The sequence below is a fragment of the Pongo abelii genome, chromosome 1 (assembly GCF_028885655.2).
Source record: "Pongo abelii isolate AG06213 chromosome 1, NHGRI_mPonAbe1-v2.0_pri, whole genome shotgun sequence".
NCBI lineage: Eukaryota > Metazoa > Chordata > Mammalia > Primates > Hominidae > Pongo > Pongo abelii.
The window spans coordinates 50,200,331-50,215,653 of record NC_071985.2 but is presented as its reverse complement, the minus strand read 5'-3'; the positions used below and the strand labels follow the sequence as shown (position 1 = coordinate 50,215,653).

At 36.7% G+C, this 15,323-nt stretch overlaps 1 long non-coding RNA gene and 1 pseudogene across 1 annotated transcript in view; both read left to right on the top strand.

The window, feature by feature from the left end:
- LOC129048535 (uncharacterized) overlaps positions 1-8,285 on the top strand; it is a 245,024-nt gene extending 236,739 nt beyond the window's left edge. Inside the window, exon 4 of the long non-coding RNA XR_008510915.1 lies at positions 6,294-8,285. This is a non-coding gene — a long non-coding RNA (uncharacterized LOC129048535). The remainder of the gene's footprint in view (positions 1-6,293) is intronic.
- LOC100445377 (elongation factor 1-alpha 1-like) lies at positions 2,153-3,460 on the top strand (annotated as a pseudogene).
- Positions 8,286-15,323: the final 7,038 nt, after the last annotated feature.

Genomic DNA, 15,323 nt, shown 5'->3' with positions numbered 1-15,323 from the left:
TAAGTCACACTGAGCTGGGGATCAGGCATGTCTTTAATATAACAGACTTCCATAGTTCTTACTCAGATTTAGTATTATAGATTTTCCTGAATAAATATTTCTCCATTTCCTCTATGTTCTTAGGACAGTTTCCAGTGACTAAATGTTTTTTTTTTTTTTAACAATTTTCACCAGTTATAGTTGTTTCACTGGGGAGAGGGTTCACAGAGGTCATTACACACCCATCCCAGAAATGTTTCTGCCATACCATTTTATATGTCCTCTGAGGAACTTGAGGCAATGCGCATAAGTTCTTATCAGTGTCAGAGCAATACAAAGTATATCCAATATATGCTTCTGGGATTCCTCATCTCTGATTTTCAATTTCTCTTCTGACATGGAAAAACATAAAGAAAGAAAGGACATCTGGGCACTTCTTTTTTACTTTATACTTTCAATTGATGAGTTGGAAAAGACAGTGGAACTGAACAACCCAAAGGCCTGCTAGAGATTTTCAGCTTTCCACAGCTCTCACTAAAACTGTTGCTATGGCCAGGCACAGTGGCTCACACCTATAATCCCAGCACTTTGGGAGGCCGAGGCAGTGAATCACTTTAGACCAGGAGTTTGAGACCAGCCTGGCCAATATAGCAAAACCTTGTCTCTACTAAAAATACAAAAATTAGTTGGGCATGGTGGCGCATGCCTGTAATCCCAGCTACTTGGGAGCCTCAGTCATAAGAATTGCTTGAACCTGACAGGCAGAGGTTGCAGTGACCTGAGATCACACCACGGCACTACAGCTTAGGTGACAGAGTGGGACTCTGTCTCAAAGAAAAATTAAAATAAATAAAGTGTTTATATGTAAGCATAAATCATATTCATAACAGCACTTTTGTTGGGTAGACTGATGGTACTTTTATACCTCCTGAATTAAAGTTCATATAAATGTGTGCTGGAAATGTCTAGACTGAAATATGATGTCTGAACCTGTCAATGTCTGAGAGAAACCTTTTATATCAATCTGAATGGTTTAGATTTGATCCTTGCCCCTAACTCTTGTACAGATCTTGAAAATGTACTACAAATAACGCCTATAGCGGAAAAAGGACCTTTACTGTAAGGTATATGTGTCATAGTTGCTAAAGAACAATATTAGAAGTACATAAAAAATTCTACCAGGACTATGAGCCACTTTTGCCTCTAATAAAGTACCTGTTAAGAATATAACTCAAAATCTAATAAGAGACAAGTGGCAAATATAGTTATTGTAAATTTTTATTTTTTAAAAAAATGGTATTTCAAGTTTCAGCTCCAACATGCAAAGAGCTTTGAAGTTGTCATTTGGGGACTTACAAGAAAAAATAACTGAACAAACTGGGGGGAAAATAATTTTCTTGAGGTTGCAGGGCAAACCAGCTTTCAGAAATCCAGAAAGATGGACAAGTTCACGAAAACATAGCTGAATTCAGTTGATCTGGTGCAGAAGCTGCTGAAACTATAAACTTGTAGAGACAGTTAAATAGTAATGTTGATGAATGGATGAGGGTTAAGTGTAGAATTCCTTCAGAGTGAAAGACGCCTTGGAGTTGCATTCTCAATACTTTCATGGAAATCCAGCAAGTTTGAAAAGCCAAGAAAGCTCACTTCTTATTTTTGGCAGGAAGAGGTGAAAGATACCATTTTGAAGTATGACCAATGTGTTCTCCAGATGAATAATAAACGTCCATTGTCCAGTGAAAAATATTTCACCAGAGCCTTATCTCACATAGGCAGAAAAGGAACTTCAGCCCACCTCTAGCCTTCCTGTGTCATCCAAGGTGCCGGTGGGTGGTGGAGAGGGAGCAAAGGTGAAAAACTTAGGTCACAGTCCAGGGACTTGTTATCAAAGAGGTTTCACGACTTACTTGCTCATAGTCACATGTCCAGTTGAAGTATAAAAGCATATTTAGTAGTTTCAAAATAGACACTCTTGAGGCTTCTAATACAGAACTGAATTTAAAACAAAACAAAAATAGCTTTTCTTTTACAACAGGTTTGCCACCAGAACACAGGTATTGTAAAAACCAACCCTAAAAACCACAATGGAAAGTGAATAAAATTTGTATCCACATGGTTGTCTTGGACCCCAGCTTGAGGCAAGTCTACCACTACCAGCCATCTGATCTATAAATGCAGTAGCATTGACAAAAGAACCACTGAAAATTTTGAGAAGGAGGCTGCTGAGATGGGAAAGGGCTCCTTCAAGTATTCCTGGGTCTTGAATAAACTGAAAGCTGAGTCTGAGTGTGATGTCACCATTGATATTCCCCTGTGGAAATCTGAGACCATCAGATACGACTATCATTGATGCCCCAGAACACAGAGACTTTATCAAAAACATGATTACAGCCACATCTCAGGCTGGCTGTGCTGTCCTTATTGTTACTGCTCACATATACATCACAGTAGATGAATTTGAAGCTGGAATCTCCAAGAATGGGCAGAGCCATGAGCATGTCCTTCTGACTTCCACACTGAGTGTGAAAGAACTAATTGTTGGTTAGCAAAATGGATTCTGCTGAGCCACTCTACAGCCAGAAGAAATACAACGAAATTGTTAAGGAAGTTAGCACTTACAGTAATTGGTTACAAACCTGCCATAGTAGCATTTGTGCCAATTTCTGGTTGGAATGGAGACAACATGCCAGAGCCAAGTGCTCACATGCCTTGGTTCAATGGGTGGAAAGTCACCTGTAAAGATGGCAATGCGGTGGAACCACACTGCTAGAAGCTCTGGATTGCATCCATCCAAACCAATGCCTTCAACCAACAAGTTGCATCTGCCTTTCCAGGATGTCTACAAAATTGGTAGTATTGGTAATGTGCCTTTGGGCTGAGTGGAAACTGGTGTTCTCAAACCCAGCATGGCGCTCCCTTTGCTCTAGTCAATGTTACAACTGAAATAAAGTCTGTTGAAATGCACCACGAAGCTTTGAGTGAAGCTCTTCCTGGGGACAGCATGGGCTTCAATATCAAGAATGTATCTGTCAAAGATGTTCGTTGTGGCAATGTTGTTGGTGACAGCAAAAATGACCCACCAATGGAAGCAGCTGGCTTCACTGCTCAGGTGATTATCCTGAACTATCCAGGCCAAATCCCTGCTGGCAGTGCCCCTGTACTGGATTGTCACACAGCTCACCTTACTTGCAAGTTTGCTGAACTGAAGGAAAAGATTGATTGCCATTCTGGTAAGAAGCTGGAAAATGGCCCTAAATTCTTGAAATCTGATGATGCTGCCATTTGTTGATGAGGTTCCTGGGAAGCCACACATGTTGAGGCTCCTCTGACTATCCTCCTCTGCGTCCTTTGGCTGTTCGTAATGCGAGATAGACGGCTGTCGTGGTGTCATCCAAGTAGTGGACAAGAAGGCTGCTGGGAGCTGGCAAGTTCACCAAGTCTCCCCAGAAAGCTCAGAAGGTTAAATGAATATTATCCCTAATACCTGCCAACCCAGTCTTAACAGTTGTGGAAGAAGAGCCTCAAAACTCTTTGTTTCAACTGGCCATTTAAAAGACTGGCTAATGATAATAATGCATCATAAAACCTTTAAAAGGAAAGGAGAATGTTTTGTGGGCCATTTTTTGTTTTTTTGTTTTTTTGCACGTGGCAGTTTTAAGTTATTAGTTTTTTAAAAACAACTTGACCAAAAATCTGTCACAGAATTTGAGACCCATTAAAACAAAGTTTAATGAGAAAATAAATAAAAAGGAAGGTTTGTAACATAAAAATAAAATACTTCATCAAACCTAAGCCATAAAAATACATATTTTTCCCTGAGTCCTTGGGTCTTCATTTCTGAAAACCCCCATATCATGTAAAACTTATATTAAATAAATTTGTTATGCTTTTCTCTTGTTAATCTTTCTTGTATATGGGTGAGAGAAAGATATTACTTTTTCTCTTCTATAAGTTCAAAATACTTATTTTATATTGAGACATAGCAGCAAATATTTGTGGGTCAGCACAAGTCTCTGGAACCAAGTCTTTTGGAAAGAGTGGTTGATCAAAGTATTTTTATTTGGCCAGTGCCAAAAAATAACTACAAAATAACTAATTTTCAAATATATGCTATAAATTAGTTCTAAATAAATATAAATATTGAAAATAATTTAGGTTTCTAATTAGTGTTTCCAGACTGCATCAACCTAGAGAAGGTATATATGTCACCATAAGGGAAACAAGCTGTTTTTACTGGTTCAGCTCTCATCTTCAGAATTGTTATCCATAATGACACTTCTAGCTCCTGCTCCAGTCTCTCTGGAATACTCGGGAAATCTCAGAAGATGTCTCATATAGTGGCCTTTGAAGACATTATCAGGGTACTTACCATTCAGTATGCACCTATCTGACTCTGAAGATGGCTACAAGGATCTCAGGTCACTTTTTGCAGAGGCTCCAGGCCTGTACCCAGGGGAAATGACCCTCCAAAAGTGGTAGTTCTTGCTCCTTGCTTGAATTGCAGGGGATGAATAGAAGAAAATGGTCTAGGTATTCTGAGTCATTTACATTATGATCACCTCAAGATTATCTTTCCATCTGTCCTTGGGTCAGGCTGCATTACTCTCTCTTAAAATAAAATTTTTCCCATGAAAAGATTAGTCCATCCTATAATAGAGCTAAAGAAACCTTCTAGATATGACAAATTATAGTTATTCTTTCAGCTTTAGTTACATATTTGATTAGAAACCTCTTAATACACTAATACAGGTAAAACAGTAAAATTCAAGGTTATTGGAATTTTTCTTTTTTTTAGAACACATGTAGTTTTTTGATTTAACTTTTATTTTAAGTTCAGGGGTACATATGCAGGTTTGTTACGTAAGTAAACATGTGTCATGGGGGTTTGTTTTACAGATTATTGTATCATCCAGCTATTAAGCCTAGTACTCATTAGTTAGTTTTCCTGATCCTCTCCCACCTCTCCAACTCCACCTTCCAATAGGCCCCAGTGTGTGTTGCTCCCCTCTATGTGTCCATGTGTTATCCTTTAAGTCCCACTTGTAAGTGAGAACATGTGGTGTTTGGTTTTCTGTTCCTATGTTAGTTTGCTAAGGATAACGGCCTCCAGATTCATCCATGTTCCTGCAAAGAACATGATCTTGTTCTTTTTTATGGCTGCATAGTATTCCACAGTGTATACATACCACATTTTCTTTAGCCAGTCTACCATTGACAGATATTTAGGTTGATTGGCTATTAGAATTTTTCTATAGGTGCTATTATTTTCCTAATAGAAATATTTATATTTAACATGTACAAAAAACCATATAAACAGAAAGTAAATAGGGAAGTCTGTTTTACTCTAGAAGTTTCTGACTTTCCAGCACATACTACAAAAATATATACCATTTTTTTTCCAGAGCAGTATAGCAACAACTCATTCAAGATTTTGAATATTGTCTTTACAAAGCTTATTATACATCATAAATTAATCTCCTAAATAAAAAAATTTCTCCATCACTATTTCATCCATTATCAACTGCTAACCACTCATCTCTTCAAGAACGACACATTCCTTCAGTTCTAGATCTATCTGTATCACTTATACTTCTTAAGGTATATTTATACTGTGACCTCAACCTCACTCTGCTTCCAGCTGCACACTGCTTTAATTTTTATTTCATGTCATCTCTGTTGGACATACATTTAAGACAACTAGTGGTATGAAAAAGCACTCAGGTTCTTCCTATCTGTGAAATTCTGTGTCCTAGGACCAAAGATAAATCACCTATGGGCAAGGAAAGCTTTTTATGTTCTCCTTCTTGGGCCTATTTAGCTTAAAGCATTTACTGAATCGTATGCTACGGGGTTCAACTGTTTTCCAGAAGATCCAATAACTTGGAGATATAAAATAATAAAAATTAAAAAAATAAGTAAAACAATTTGAAGCATTGTATCAAAGTAAGGAAAAAAAGAACGTAACTCACTGAGAATAATGGGCAGCATAAGTTATATTAAACTTTCTTAAACAATTATGATGGTAGAATAGAGCATATTTTCATTTCAAAGGACTAATGTCTCAAACACATTTTTTATAAATAAACTTTTTAAAAATGTTTTATTTTGAAATATTATGGGAAATGAGTATTATTTTTGTCTCCTTTTCATTTTTGTCAGTAATTATTTGCTTGAGAATAGTTTCTTATTATTAAATGTTAAGGTTAGGTTAACTCCCTTTGTGCATATGGAAATGTAGAGGCTTAATAGTATCTTATTTTCCAAAACTGTAAGTAACGAGACTTTCTTTCCCCTTGTTGTTATTAAAATTTCAGCTGTCGCTTTAGCACTACTACTCTTCGAATATGCAATCAACTGTTTGGAAAGAAGAGATAAAAGTCAAATTTCTACTATATTAAAACATAAGTCTCAAAAGATGGAGTGGACATACTTTACCTTATTCCTCTCATTAAGTACAGATCAAAACCTCAGACATTATATGTAAAAGAAACATAAGAAGACTCTGAAAGTAGAGACAAGACTGGCTAGGGACTGTGGGACCAAAGAATGACAGCAGTGTGTTTTCTGAGTTTCGCTTTTATCTCATACATCCTGGATTGGGTGCTAGAGAATCCAGCAACCCAGAAATATCATCACCTGTAGCTAAGAGATTTTTCTCATGAAAAGCCTGCTCTCTCTAACCAAAAGAGGAGGAAAGAGGCACCTAGCAAGACAGAAAACTTTTAGATAATAACAGCACAACTCCAGTCAAACATTTATGGAAATGCATAACGAAGTCTCCCAACCCCATCAGCAAAGGCTAGACGGGAGCTTGGACTCCACCCTCATTAGATGGAAACATGGTACCCAAATTCCCCCACATGATAGTATCAGAGAAGGTGGAGTAAGAAACCAAGACCTTCATTCCTGTCCCAAGGTAACTCCTGTCACACCTTCGTAGTGTCAGTGGAGACCATGCGGGCAATCAATCTACATGCTGACCCGGCCGTTACAAGACACCAAGTTCCCTCCTTGCCATGTTAGTGTCTGTATTAGTCAGGGTTCTCTAGAGGGACAGAACGAATAGGATTAATATATAAAAGAGAGTTTATTAAGGAGTATTAACTCACACGATCACAAGGTTCTACAATAGGCCATCTGCAAGCTGACGAGCAAAGAGGCCAGTCTGAGTCCCAAAGCTGAAGAACTTGGATTCTGATGTTTGAGGACAGGAAGCATTCAACACAGGAGAAAGATGTAGGCTGGGAGGCTAAGCCAGTCTAGTCTCTCCATGTTCTTCTGCCTGCTTTCTATGCTGGCCGCACTGGTAGCTGATTAGATGGCACCCACCCGGATTGACAGTGGGTCTGCCTCTCCCAGTACACTGAATCAAATATTAATCTCCTTTGGCAACACCCTCACAGACACACCCAGGAACAATACTCTGCATCCTTCAATCCAATCAAGTTGGCAGTATTAACCATCACAGTGTCCAAAGAGAATGAATAGGAAAAATAAAGGACATTTACGACCTCAAGCAATAATGAAGGCTGCCTTGTCCCTCTGCCTAGTATCAGTAGAGGTCATGTGGGACAAAGTAACAAGGTACTTCTCCTCCCAGATAGGATGATGCCATCATAGACCTAGTGAGAGCCTAAACTCCCATCCCTGCCGATCAGTAACAAAGTACAACTTCCCCTTTGTGTATCAGTGAAGGCCACCCTCACCTGGCAGTAATGAGGTAGCACTTCTGCCAGTGTGGTATTAGAGGAGGCCTGCTGAAACAGAAGATTTAAATAAGATCTGGATTCTCATAGCCTAATACTCAATATGTCCAGAATACAGTAGAAATTTACTTATCATACCAAGAACCAGGACAATCAACTTGAATGAGAAAAGACAATCACTGCTCAACTGAACTGAATCTCAGGGATATGCGAACCTGTAGCAAAGAATCAAACATCTGTGTCATTGCAGTCCCATGAGAAGATAAAGAAGGTGAGACTAAAACAGTACTTAAAACAATGTCTGCAAATTTACCAATTTTGGCAAAAGGTACAAATTACAGATACAAGAAGCCTAGTGTAAGCATAATAGAACTTGAGGCCCATTTCTTTGCTGTCAAACTTTTCATTATCTCCTCATTCATGCAAAGAAGGAGGAGGTGAAGAAGAAAAAGAAAGAAAAAGAAGGAGAGCACAGAAGTAGGAGGAAGAAAAGGAGATGAAGAATAAGAAGCAGCAACAGTTTAGTGTACCTTAAACAGGATGAACCCAACAAATTCCATGCCAAGACGCATCATATCATACCTATGAAAACTAAAGCATAAAAAAAATTGAAAGCAGCAAGAAGAACTACATCCTACCTGTAGTTTGAATAATAGCAGATTTATCATAAAAATTATGGAGGCCGGAAGAAAGTGGTAAAGAAAAAAACAATCAACCTAGAATCCAATATTCAGTGAAAATATCCTTCAGAAATTAAGAAGAAAGCAAGGTAGTATTAGATAATGAAAAACTAAGGGAATTTCTAGCCAGCAGTGCTATCCTTAAGGGAAAGAAAAGACTGAAGAAAGTTCTTAGAACAGAAAGAAAATGATTTAATAAAAAGAATCTTGAAACATCAGGGAGGAAAAACAGAGTAACATAAAGAGTAAAAATATATACGGCAATATAATAGGTTTTTCTTCTCTTCTTTAGTGTTCTCAATTACGTTTGAAGAAAAACTTTTAACACTACCTGAATTGGTTCTTTTTAAATTTTTAACCTTTCTAGGTACATAGTAGCTGTATATATTAATGGGGCACATGAGATATTTTGATACAGGCATGCAATGCAAAATAATCACATCAGAGTAAATGGAGTATCTATCATTTAAAGCATTTGTCATCTCCTTCTGTTACAATCTAATTACACTCTTTTAATTATTGTAAAATTTACAATAAATTATTGTTGACTGTAACCACCCTGTTGTGCTATCAAATACTAGATCTTACTCATTCTAACTACATTTTTGTACCCATTAACCATCCCCATTTTCTCTCCTCCCTGCTACCCTTCCCAGCCTTTGGTAACCATTATTCTGCTCTCTATCTCCAGGAGTTCATTTTTTTTTAATTTTTAGCTTCCATAAATGAGTGAAAAATGTTAAGTTTGTCTTTCCATGCCTGACTTGTTTCACTTAACATAATGTCTTCCAGTTCCATCATTGTTGTTGCAAATGACAGGGTCTCATTAATTTTACAGCTGAACAATATGCCATTGTGTATATCTACCACATTTTCTTTATCCATCCATCTTTTATGGACACTTAAGCTGCTTCCATATCTTTGCTATTGTGAATAGCGCTACAATAAACACGACAGTGCAGGTATCTCTTTAATGTGCTGATTTCATTTCTTCTGGATATATACCTAGCAGTGAGATTGCAGGATCATGAAGTGGTTTGTAATGTACGTAGAAGAAAAATTTAAGACAGTTTTATTACAATCAGGGGAAATGAAAAGGACTTAAAGAAATTTAAGATGACTATATTTGACTCAAACTGATAAAATGTCACACTAGATGGGAAAATTATATATATATAATATTTCTATTTTTATTTTATATATAATATTTCCATGTTCATTCAGATAATGTGTTTTGAGTGTATCTCTTTTTTGTGTGTATCTATTTTTAGTGACTATTCTGGGTATACATACTGACAATAGTGACAGAACAGTCACTAAATATAGATACACACAAAAAAGAGATACACTCAAAAACATATTAGATAAATCAACATAGAAGCCTAAAAATACGGTCCCAGTAGCCCACGGAAAGGTAGAAAAAGGAAAATAGAGAAGTAAAAAGTAGAACAACTAGAAAACAAGAAAATAAAATGTCAGGACATAAGCCCTAACATATCAATAATTATATCAAATGTAAACCATCTAAGTACACCAATTAAAAGACAGAGGTTGGCAAGATGATTACTATTGAAAGAAAACTATAACTTGAATGGATTTCAAGGGCATTGTGCACCTCAACAGAATTCCAGGGAGCGCAGCTGTCATAGTGACTCAATCACTTGTTTGAGGAAAGAACAGCCTCAGCAGCGTCATCATGAGTCTCATAAAAGCCATTAACAGCAATAGCACCAGCAAAATACAGAACTCGAGTGGCCTAAGTGATAGACACCGTCAAGGGAGCAGAAAAAAAATGACAAAAATGAGTGAACATACCTGAGATCTTCTTGGCTTTTTATATAGAGACCGTATGAAGTCAACATTTATTAAGTTAATGGGGTACAGAGAACACTATAATAAGCTAGTATTTTACATTTTATCAGTAGTATTGTTTTACTTTCCTTCATCAAAGTTGTTACCAAAAGGAAAGAGGGAAAAAGAAAAATGTCGATGTAAATATACCCACAATAGAATTCACACTAAATTTTTTCCAAAAATGCAAATAATAATAATAATAATAATAATAATAATAATAATAAGGCACAATTTCAGGAGATGCTAAGTTATAGACAAATACAGTCCATAGACCAACATACATATTGTGACCAATAAATTATTAATATTAATGAGCAAGTAAACTAAAATAAATTAAGCCTCAGTTCAGCACAATAATAAACCAGGAGATTCCCTATAACTAGATGTGATTACACTTCTGATTGACATGAAATGGTAGACGTACAACCAAACTCAAACAGCACTAATTTATGTAAGTGAGGCATCATAGTAGTCCAGTTAATGAAGTTATAAGCCTACAGTCGAAACCCATGAACCTAAGGGTAGATGTATTTTAATGGCATTTATGAGAAAAGAAAAAGGAGATATGAATACAAATAATACATCTCAGACCTATATTACAAACTGCAAAGTCAGATGCAGTAAATGAATGATATTTTCCCAATGCAATGCACAAATCTGACAAACAAGCATAATGTGGGGATTGAAAAACAGCTGGATGACTGGATGACTCTGTTCACACACACAAAATGAGAACATTTAAAAAATAATTTCCTTGTCTTGGTGAAAATTTTAACTCCCATGAATTTTATTTTACTTTAGAATAAAAGCAATACACAAGTAAACAAACAAGGGAAAAAAATAGTTAGTGAAGTATTTCTCTGAAGAAAATAAAGGTTTGCTGAGAAAACCAACAAAAAAAAAAGATATTTGCATAAAACAGAGCTTGCTGTTTGTCACTGATAAAAGGTGGTACCAAAAAAAAAAACTGGGCTTCTTAATCTTTTGCTTCTAACTTCTCTGTCAGCTACAATAATTTTCATACCAAAAAGAATGAACAAACTTTGATAGAATACATTTTTAAGTCCGTTTTTGTAAGATAATAACAAAACTACACTTTCTCATTTAAATCTCCAAAATATGTTATATATGAAATGGAATACATTATATACCAGATAAAAATGCTGTCATCAGAGTAAACTGGTGATGGATCAAATCTAGTAAGAAGTAATCTGATAGCAATAAATACAAAACCTCTCTTTTGTGGCCAAAAAAGCCATAACTGTATAAGTAACAGGATAGGGAAAACATGCTATTTTTTATATCCTCTTATCACCAGACAATGTCATTATAAAATTTGAGTGACGAAAGACTGAGAGCAAAGATGAAAATAGCAACTGCTATGTTAGATGGTGGGGATGGGGTGATGTGGACTTGGTAAGAAGGCAAAACCTTGTCTGTGATGAAGTAGAGATTGGTTTGGTCAGATATTGTGTTTATTTTTAAATATCTATCAAATCGAAGCATGGAAACAAAGCAGAATCACTAGAAAAGCCAATAATCAAATTACAAAAAGACAAAACACAGGTCCTTCATCAGGCATGTCAACAATCAGGACAAATACTTGTGGGTAGCATTTCTGTTGTACAAATATCTTTTTAAAAGATTGATAACTTTACTTCTGTACCTAAAATATAATATGACATCACGTAGCTTAGCATCACCATATAAAAACTTACAGTGTTTGATTTATAGAAAGCCCAGTTTGAGTTAATAGTGGCATACAAAATAATAATAATAATAATAATAATATAATTTGTTAACATATATTAAGAGAAATAGTGTGTGAAGAATTAGATTGTGCTATTGGTATTTTACTACTGTGCTCTAGCTCAAATATCCATAAAGTTTAGTACTGGGAACCATAACTTAAAGCAGGAAGGTCCTCCTAGGACAGTACTCCTAAAGAAGGAAGAAATTAAACATTTATTCAGGTGCAGTAGAAAAGCCTAAGTGAAAACAAGGAAGTTGGGTTCAAATATTTGAAAAATTATCATAAGAGAGTGTTGACTTGTTCTATGCAGTCTCAAGGAGTGGATCTATGACTTGTGGTTGATCTAAAAGAAATATATATTTTAATTAAATAAATAAACTCTTTGAGAATTGTTTTCAAAATTAAATGGGCTAGATCAGGATATAGTGAATTAAAAGCATATACAGTAATAAAAGCCTTATCGGGAGAAAACTCAAATACTGAATAAGGTGAACAATATTAAATTAGATATTGAATAATGGACTGGGACTGTTTTGACCTGAAGATTCTATAATTTTAGTTATTAAGTGTCAAAGTGCCCAAGTTGGACTTTTCACTTTATGTCCTTGACTTAGCATTTGAAGAAGTATAAAATGGAATACCATGGAGAAAAGGAAGTACATAAAGGGCAAAGGTAATTCCAAGGAAAATTAATTCTGTTCCAGTTGTGTCTTTTTTCATCTTGCTCGTCATTATCACTACTATAGCCATATAATTCTCCTTAAAATTCTTCATTAGTTCTAGACATTCCATTTAGTCTAACTTCTCAGCCTATCATTCAAATGTTTCAAATAATGAATTAATCTATACAACTCAACCCTAGCTTTTAAGTCAAGTCAAATTTATTTTTATCTTTCAAATCATTCTTTCCCACCAGAGTGTTCTTTGTTCTTATATTGTTGGCTGCCACTAAGATATGTAACAGAATACTGGAAGAGAGAAGCAAATTCTTAGCAAATAATTGCTGAGTTAATCAACACTTGACTATGCTCTAAGGCCTATAGCTGCATTTTAGAATTGAACTCCCATAAAGTGCGATTTTTTTCCTCCTAATTTAAAAACATCTATTTAGTTTTGGGATCACTAACGAAGTTATAAGATACTTTTCTACCAGTTTGTACCTAGACATAACCAGTTTCAATCACAGAAACAAATACCTAAATACCAGAGGTACAAGAGCACTTACCCTAAAGAAATGCACAAAGACAGAAAAAGAAAACAGAGTGTGAAATGCTACAACATGGTAAGTTCCATGTGTACCAGGGGAACCCTTAAGAGTACCCTAAGAGTGGTACTTATCATCTTCTTGTGAAAATCAGTTAACAACCTATAAAAGGAAGTAAATCTAAGTTGCCCTGAAGGAGAAAACTCAGCCCAGCAAGGAGGTATGGTAAAGGAGCCGTGAAACAAGGGAAACTGTATGTACAAAGGGCCAGAAACAAGAGGGAGAGGCATATTCAGTGACCTGAAAATGTTTCATTATTAAGAAGATATGCACGATAAAGCTGTAGAAATAACAAAGAGATAATGAAAGATCTTTGATGCCATGCTAAAAAGTTGGCATTTTTTTTTGGTAAGTGATAACCCAAAGACAGTTTCTAAGACCGTGTTCTAAGACAGATTCTAACATTCATTTCTAAGAAATGTTTGACTCAATGAAGGAGGATGTTTCGTGTTTCAAAGTTAGAGAATTTTATCTTTAGGACTTCAAACTTAAATTTAACCACATTTAATTCACTGGTATTGCTAGTACTAAGCTATTACTGATAACACTTCAGTCGGTATACAATGAACAGCCTAGATGCAAGTAAGCCACATGGGACACAACTCAGAACATGTCCCTAGGAGTAAGAGGCAGTCCTTCCAGAGAGAAAGAGAAAATTGATAAAAGGGAAGTGCTTAGATTCATCCCAGATAAAAAGGCATCAATATACATCCAGCCACCAAAACAGAAATAGTTTTGTTCTTAAGTTATTTGTAGGTGATTAGTTGGAACCCATGAAGCACTTCCCCTTAGAATCATTGTGGCAAATAGTGGTTAGACCATCTACTTCTTCCTCCCTTCCAACCAGTAGGAGCCAGGAGCTCTGTCTTCCCTGGTCTAGGGAAATACTTTATCAATGTAAACCAAAAATAAAAGTCTAAGGGCTCCCCTACCACATAAATGGACCCCTCCTCTCAGCTAAGAGCATTCCAAAGCTAACCTGAAAACTAGTTCAAGCCATGATGGGAAGAGGGGAGCCAGACATGCCTCATTATACCCTCCTCCCTTTTGGAATTACTGATAGAACATGACTGTTTAAGCCTGCTAAGAAACATTTATGATCTATTCTCTGAAGGCTGCTACCTGGAGGCTCAACTGCATGATGAAACTTTGGTATTCACAGCCGGGCGCGGTGGCTCACGCCTGTAATCCCAGCACTTTGGGAGGCTGAGACAGGCAGATCACGAGATCAGGAGATCGAGACCATCCTGGCTAACACGGTGAAACCCCGTCTCTACTAAAAATACGGGCGCCTGTAGTCCCAGCTACTCGGGAGGCTGAGCCAGGAGAATGGTGTGAACCCGGGAGGCGAAGCTTGAAGTGAGCTGAGATCGCACAATAGCACTCCAGCCTGGGCAACAGAGTGAGACTCTGTCTCAAAAAAAAAAAAACAAAAACTTTGGTATCCACAATCCCTTATCATAACCCAGACACGCCTTTGTATTGATAAATAACTCCTTCAACCAATTGCCAATCAGAAAATCTTTGAATCTGCCTATGACACGGAAACCCCCACTTTCAGTTGTACTGCCTTTCCAGACTGAACTAAGGTACATCTTACATGTTTTGCTTGGTGTTTCATGTCTCCTTAAAACGTATAAAACCCAGCTGTACCTGATCACCTTTAGCACATGTTCTCAGGATCTCCTGAGGACCATTGGTCACTCATATTTGGCTCAGAATAAGCCTCTTCAAATATTTTACAGTTTGGCTCTTTTCGTTGACATCAATAAAGATAGGAAGTAAGATAGATAAAGGGTATGAAGGAAACGAAAGTTGATGACAGAACAAGCCCTCAAGGCAGAGTTGTCTGTGAGTGCCCAGAATATGTTTCCTGTGTAATTCTCAGGATGTTCCTCTTTCTCCAATTCTCTACCTTTTGCTTCTGACTATCTATGTTTACCCACCCAAGCCTGCTCTAATAACCAAAGTAGTCAGCCAGCCTTGTGTGCCTCTGTTGTGTGTGTGTGTGTGTGTGTGTGTGTGTGTGTGTGTGTCTGTGATTTTCTCAGGGTGTTGTTATTGTCGTGTTGTCCATCTGCCTTCAG